Genomic DNA, 8,030 nt, shown 5'->3' with positions numbered 1-8,030 from the left:
CCAATTTATAGCTTGAGAGGGGCAGACCCATAACCATTATTTTTAAAATACAGCAAATGGCAAAGCACAAAACACACTTCATGGTAAATTTTGACTTGGTTGCTCTTAAGGAGCCCTATTTTCCCCTTAGATTATAAATAACTTTCATTGATGTTTACATAGTGTACATACCTTATATAATGTGTATAGGAAGGTATAGAATGAAGTGTTGGGGTCACCCTGAATACCACAGAAGCCAATGGAAGTTATTTATATCCTGCGAAGAGAGATAAGAGTTCAAATAAGCTGAGCCAAGTTTGCCTTTGGACTAGATTGGCATAGTGTGGTCCGCCCTGAGAAAAGGGCAGCAGATAGCTGTTCTACCCCCACAGCAGAGACTGAATTATGGCTCCCAGACCCTTTTCCAAGTGCTGTTAACTTCCAGGCTATGGACTGGCAGCACAGTTGTTCTGCAGACACTACTCTGGCATCAGAGTTATAGCAATGCGCAGCCCGTCCCCTCCCCCTCCAAGAGTGCATTGGCAGGCTGCTCTGTGCAGCAGTAGATCCATAGGTCCTACTCCTGTGCTACCAACTCCATGGTGCTATGATAAAAGCCCCAGGTCCTGGAGTTGTAGAATTATGTGCAGAGTTCAGCTTTCATTTTTAAAATGTACCTTTCTAGCCCTTATAATTGCAGAGAAAAGCTGGAAAATTTGAACCCTGCAGGCTTAAAAATGAGAAGGCAAATAAAGACCTCAAATGTATTATTTTTAACAATTTCATTTTGTTTAAGCCAATCATCTGGTGATTTTGGGGAGGCCTGACTCGTGATATTTTTAAGTGTTAGGGCTGGGCACTGCTACTGCTTCTCCCACCCCAATTCCTGTCCTGATCCCTGCACACAGCTGGGCATATAGACCATTTCCTGGCCTCCAAACCTACTTCTATTGTGTCTATGACCCTCTGTGACCTTGGCTGTGAATGAGGAAGAATTAAGAAAACTATATTGCGCACGTTGCAAGACGTCTAAAAGGATTGTATAGTCTGCAAAATGCTACAGAACCCTGACATTTATAGTTACAGGGAGTGCTGAAATTATATAGCCATTTAAAATAAATTACCCAAAAGGAAATCTTTTTAGTTTCTCACTATAATAGCCAGACTCCTCTGGGAAATCTTTTTTTGTCATCTCTATTCTGTTTAGGAGTAGCTATAGTTCTACCACAGGTTTCCATTCAACGCAGAGCATTCCCGTAGCAAGAAAAAAAAATTAGCAGACATTTAAACTATCAAAACCCATGTCTCTTTTCTTCCAGAATAACACTCGCTCCTTTCAAGTGCATATAATACATCTTGTGCTGCTCAGTATTTTTGCTTTATTTTTAGCAGCCCTAATGGCATAATTCAAATTGACTGATGCTTTTAAAAACCTTTAACCAAGTAAAGAGATCCAGATTTCTCTACAAAGAAAAGGACAATACCTCTAATGCCATATTTTATTTCTTGGTGAACAGATCAATGGAAATAATTTCTGGGTTAGGTTTACTGGATAGTTACAAAAGCACTTGGTGATCCCTGAAGATTGGGGTATAGGTTTATCTGCAGACAATGGGTCAGTAATTCAGTTTGCTTTCAGAGATAATAAAGTCAGTCACAGTGGAAATGGAGGAACTGAAAGATGCAGAAAGTACAGAGACAGCATTGCTGAAAAGTATGATATGGTGATGATGAGGGTTGTAAATGGCAGTGCTATATCCCTAATGTATGCATCTGTATATAGTAAGGCATGTTTTACTGGCTGCTTTAAAGGGGCTTTTTCAAGTGAACATCTGTTTTGAAAAGACAATAAAAAAGCAAAAGTTAATCATACGCCACAAACTGCCAGCAGAAAAGTAGTGAGGGACACTTGATGGTAATAAAGGGCCAGCTCATGCCCTCTGATCCATAGTCCCACTGAAGTCAAGGGGAGCTGACTGTACACATCCAAAGGCAGAATCTAGCTCCAAATTTGGAGATGTATGAAATAATTCTTAGGTTGTCTAAAAGTCAGCAAACTCTCACAGGTGCACAGAATTCAATGAATTTTGGGGGACTGTTAGGTTCAGATGCCAAAACACTACACTTTGGGAGTTAGGAAACACGAGGAATATTGAGAATAAAATTATCAAAACACTAAGGGTTTTGCAGATTATGCAGATTACTGCACCTAAAGTGCAGCAAAAATATATGTTCTAACATAATATAGCTATATGTATCCACTATCCAATCCAATTCCCATTAAAGTTAATGGAAAGATTCCTATTGAGCTCAATGGGAATTAGATCAGGCAACTATTCACTCTGCTATCCAACCCAAAAATATCCCATAAAAGTCCTTCTGGTGTGATCGCCAGTTCTGAAATCATGCGAGGCTGTACTATTGTAACATCCCATACCGTTAATTGATGACCGTTTAAAGAATAGTATTTGGGACAGATTCTTTGTTGATGTAGAGACTGGCACAGCCCTATTGATTCCAATGGAACTGATTCAATTCACAGCAGCAGAGTATGTATGAAATGGAAAATGTACCTCTTTCTTCCAGGTTTTAGGGCCTGATCCAAAGCCCATTGAATTCAATAGAGATCCTTCCACTGACTTCAACGTAGTTTAGATCAGGGCCTTAATGATAATATTACTTGTTTCTATTGCATTAGTAACAATCATTTGTGATTATGTACACTGTGCCACAAGCATGCCTGGTGTGACTACTGTTTTTAACGAAGTAAAAGGAATAAATTTGGCCCATCTTGTCTTATTGTCACTTAAAATAAACCCTATTATGCTGTAAAAAAAAAAAAAAAGTTGACATTTTTCTCTAGAAGCAAAATACAATTTCCCAGATGTCACTGTTTCTTGAATGCATTTCCACCTTTTGCAGTGGTGGACATCAATTTTGGTAAAGAACCGATAAGAAAGATTAACAAGATACATACATGCTTCAAAGTAGCCTCGTGTGTGCAGATATGACAGCTTGGAATTATAATGCAGCAGCCACAGAAAAAAGATGCTGGAAAGCATGTGAATGCCTGTATATAGCAATTACAGAGGCTCAAGAGGAAGTGTTATAATTAATAGTCATCACACAGTTTCCATTTATTACGTTTATATTCCTGCTGTTTCACCCAATTGCATATAAATATGAATAGGCTCGCCTCTCAAGTGCCCTTTGTTAGGGACATAATCTTACATGGTGCTGAATGCCTCTTACAAAGCATTGAGCATCCTCAACTCCCATTGAGTGCATTGCTGGATCAGACACTAAGAAAGTTCTTCATTTTAGCTCTAAATTTACACTCATTCCACAGTAATCTCTTCAGTTTCCACCTGCCTTCTTTATCCTTCCAAAATCACAGATGGGGATTGGGTGGGTGTGTATAAAAATATGGGGGCAAGATGACAACTTTTTTTAATACAGTGTTGTAAATTACGGACATCAGAAATGTTAAACCAATGTACAATGGCAGTTAGGGCATATGTTGTTTGAAAGGAATTAATCCTCTTTTTAATATTCTGGCGTCTCCCATGCTGGATCTCTGTGCCATGAACAACAGTTTGAGAGAGCAATAATAAAAGGAAACTGTCTCATTCAAGACATCACCTCTTCCTCATGTTAATAGCAGAACACACTGAGATGGCTACTAGTATTTCATACTGTTTAAGGGAGAGTAAAATGTGGTAACTTGAAAAATATCTATCCATTGGCCTTTGCTTTAAAAGACTAGGTCTTTTAAAAGATTAGTCGTTTAAAGCAAAGGCCAATGAATAGATAATTTAGACGTTACCATATCTGCTTTCCATTGTTAAGAATAAAAAGTCTCCTTTTAATATTTTACTGGCCTTTAACTGAAATACACAAGTCGTCAAGTTCATGGGGAAAAGCATTACAAAATGTACTGTAGGGAATAATCTTACACTTCCAGGGAGCTGAACTTGATATTCCTACATTTCTTTTCAGTCTTTAACTTGAGCAAAAGTCACGTTCGCTATAAACAGGCTCAACTCCATAAACTTCAGTGGAGCTACACTCACCAAGCCCCTGGCGTGAGCCTGACATGTGGATCATTTACTCCTAATTTACAACAAGAACAGAATCAAGACCTGAGTGTCAACCACAAGCATCTATGAATTACCTGATATTATGCAACAAAGCTAGGAACATCCTTTGTAACTTTTGCTGCTCGTTAGGGCATTGCACGAAGACAGGGTGGAAGAGGTCCACTTGTGCATTGACAGTTAATTATGTTCATGAGATAGGCAGCCATATTTTCCCAAATCTCATTTGTTTCACATGAGGCTGCAGAAGAGCAAATAGGAATAATAAAACAAAATATTATTAACAGTGGTTAAACCAATAAGACTGTCACATACCTGTTTCCCCAAAAGAAAAGGCACGAAAAGAAAAAAAAATGTACTGAAATATCAAAGTTTTTCCCATTACCATTTCTGGGGTCCAAGAGATGGACCAAAGGCACCTCAATGAAGTGAAGTACAAAGAAGTCTGGGCTTCCGTAAGGCATATATTGCATCTCTAAGGTAAAAGGTAGGTGTCTGTATTGTATGAGTTACATTCATGCATAGCCAAATCATTCATCTGAAACAAGCACAAAAACTAAATAAAGGGCAATCCATCCCCAATACACTGGAATGGTGGAGGGCAGCTCCATAACCCTTCCACGGCGGCCACTCAAGCCTTTGTGAAAGACAGAGATTTGGGCTGGAATCAAGGTTGCAAATCCTGCGCATCCTGCTATGATTCTATAGATGCTCTCATCCTGCACAACAGTATGTATCACTGGGTGAATTTCAGAGCTGGTATAATGCTTAACCATGAACAAGAGTTAACTAATGAGTGGAAGTTTCACTGAAACATTTAATTGCCCTTCCTATACCTGTTGGTTTCTTTATATGTTTACCATTTTGGAAAAAAATAAAATAACAAGACTTGTCTAATCTATATGTGCTTATTGCAGTGACAGAGAGCAAAAAGAAGCAGAGGGAAAACCTTATCTACAGAGGTTTAAAACTTTTAATAAATCTAATGAATGTCAGCAAACAATTTATACTGACAGCAAGTTAAATCGGAGAAAAGATTCATAGATTCATAGATTATAGGACTGGAAGGGACCTCGAGAGGTCATCGAGTCCAGTCCCCTGCCCGCATGGCAGGACCAAATACTGCCTAGACCATCCCTAATAGACATTTATCTAACCTACTCTTAAATATCTCCAGAGACTGAGATTCCACAACCTCCCTAGGCAATTTGTTCCAGTGTTTAACCACCCTGACAGTTAGGAACTTTTTCCTAATGTCCAATCTAGACCTCCCTTGCTGCAGTTTAAACCCATTGTTTCTGGTTCTATCCTTAGAGGCTAAGGTAAACAAGTTCTCTCCCTCCTCCTTATGACACCCTTTTATATACCTGAAAACTGCTATCATGTCCCCTCTCAGTCTTCTCTTTTCCAAACTAAACAAACCCAATTCTTTCAGCCTTCCTTCATAGGTCATGTTCTCAAGACCTTTAATCATTCTTGTTGCTCTTCTTTGGACCCTTTCCAATTTCTCCACATCTTTTTTAAAATGCGGTGCCCAGAACTGGACACAATACTCCAGCTGAGGCCTAACCAGAGCAGAGTAGAGCGGAAGAATGACTTCTCGTGTCTTGCTCACAACACACCTGTTAATGCATCCCAGAATCATGTTTGCTTTTTTTGCAACAGCATCACACTGTTGACTCATATTTAGCTTGTGGTCCACTATAACCCCTAGATCCCTTTCTGCCGTACTCCTTCCTAGACAGTCTTTTCCCATTCTGTATGTGTGAAATTGATTTTTCCTTCCTAAGTGGAGCACTTTGCATTTGTCTTTGTTAAACTTCATCCTGTTTAACTCAGACCATTTCGCCAATTTGTCCAGATCATTTTGAATTATGACCCTGTCCTCCAAAGTAGTTGCAATCCCTCCCAGTTTGGTATCATCCGCAAACTTAATAAGCGTACTTTCTATGCCAATATCTAAGTCGTTGATGAAGATATTGAACAGAGCCGGTCCCAAAACAGACCCCTGCGGTACCCCACTCGTTACGCCTTTCCAGCAGGATTGGGAACCATTAATAACAACTCTCTGAGTATGATTATCCAGCCAGTTATGCACCCACCTTATAGTAGCCCCATCTAATTTGTATTTGCCTAGTTTATCGATAAGAATATCATGCGAGACCGTATCAAATGCCTTACTAAAGTCTAGGTATACCACATCCACCGCTTCACCCTTATCCACAAGGCTCGTTATCCTATCAAAGAAAGCTATCAGATTGGTTTGACATGATTTGTTCTTCACAAATCCATGCTGGCTATTCCCTATCACCTTACCACCTTCCAAGTGTTGGCAGATGATTTCCTTAATTACTTGCTCCATTATCTTCCCTGGCACAGAAGTTAAACTAACTGGTCTGTAGTTACCTGGGTTGTTTTTATTTCCCTTTTTATAGATGGGCACTATATTTGCCCTTTTCCAGTCTTCTGGAATCTCTCCCATCTCCCATGACTTTCCAAAGATAATAGCTAGAGGCTCAGATACCTCCTCTATTAGCTCTATTGAGTATTCTAGGATGCATTTCATCAGGCCCGGGTGACTTGCAGGCATCTAACTTTTCTAAGTGATGTTTAACTTGTTCTTTTTTTATTTTATCCGCTAAACCTACCCCCTTCCCATTAGCATTCACTATGTTAGGCATTCCTTCAGACTTCTCGGTGAAGACCGAAACAAAGAAGTCATTAAGCATCTCTGCCATTTCCAAGTTTCCTGTTAAGATGAAATCCTATAAGGTAGCACCTTTTCATTTGCAAGTAAAAAAGCACTCTGTTCAGTTCATATCCATTGCTTTAGAATATAGATCACATTAAAACATTTTTTTTAAATTGTGGATATCTAGTAGTTCTATGAAAAGTATCTAAATGCACATTTCTTTCCTGAAACCAAGTATTTTCTGTGACTAAATTTAATGTGCCCTTTACATGCATAGAAAATGTTGATAAGTGCTAACATTTTCAAACAAATCTGATGACATTATAGAACATGATTCTACTTTGTTACTTGTGAAAAGAACATGCTCTTGGTGCAATTGATTTGATACATAAAAGGAAATGCTTTGAAAGACCAACACTGCTATTTTTGGCCAGCTAGTAGAGACTGATTCGGAGCTGATAACAGCTCTGACAATTAATTACAAGCTAAAGATCAAGCATGTCAAATCACTGTAAAATCCCTAGACATGAATCAGAATGACTTCTGATTACTTCAGTTGGGTTTAAAAGAACTGTTATTTTTTGCTCACCTTTCAGTGGATTTCCAAGGTGCAAGCATTTTTCAATTTTCCTTCTGCTAAGACAATGGTGGCTAAAACAACTGGTTTATCGTCTGATGTTTTTATATGACAGACTCAACCACTGGTAACTACTTGGTCAGTTAAGTGTTCTTATGTATTAGACCTGGGTGAATTGTGGAGAAAATTGTTCAAACATTCTTGTAACTTCCAGGTTGCAATTTGATCCAGTCATTTTCATACTCTTTGATTGTTTGCTTTTCCATAACCAAACAAGTGACCTATTTTGTGTTTGCGTGAATGTTTGAGCAGTTTTTGTTTGTGCATCTACAGGTATCTGTTTGCAAATTAGTCAATTTGTGCTTGACTACTTGTCTTCATGCCATAAATGGGCATCTGGCTGATAGATCTGGGGTGGTGGGCTGCAGGCTCACCTGGACTCACCCTCTGCCATCACCTCAACCCCCACTGCCTCCTCCAGCCTGCCATTGCCACTGCCCCCCCCCCACCTCCTTACCCACCTCCTCATCCAGGGCTCAACTTGTCCCCCAGCATGCTGGGCTGCGTAAGTCTGCTGTGAAAAGTGATATTAACAAATATACCTTTTCACAGTAGCAGACTTACTAACTAGCAATTTAAACAAAAAAAATCAAAACATGCAAAGCATCTTATTTTTGGTTCTATT

This window comes from Malaclemys terrapin, chromosome 11 (genome assembly GCF_027887155.1).
Source record: "Malaclemys terrapin pileata isolate rMalTer1 chromosome 11, rMalTer1.hap1, whole genome shotgun sequence".
In the NCBI taxonomy this organism is placed as follows: Eukaryota; Metazoa; Chordata; order Testudines; family Emydidae; genus Malaclemys; species Malaclemys terrapin.
The sequence above is the reverse complement of the archived record's forward strand: the minus strand, read 5'-3'. Positions refer to the sequence as shown.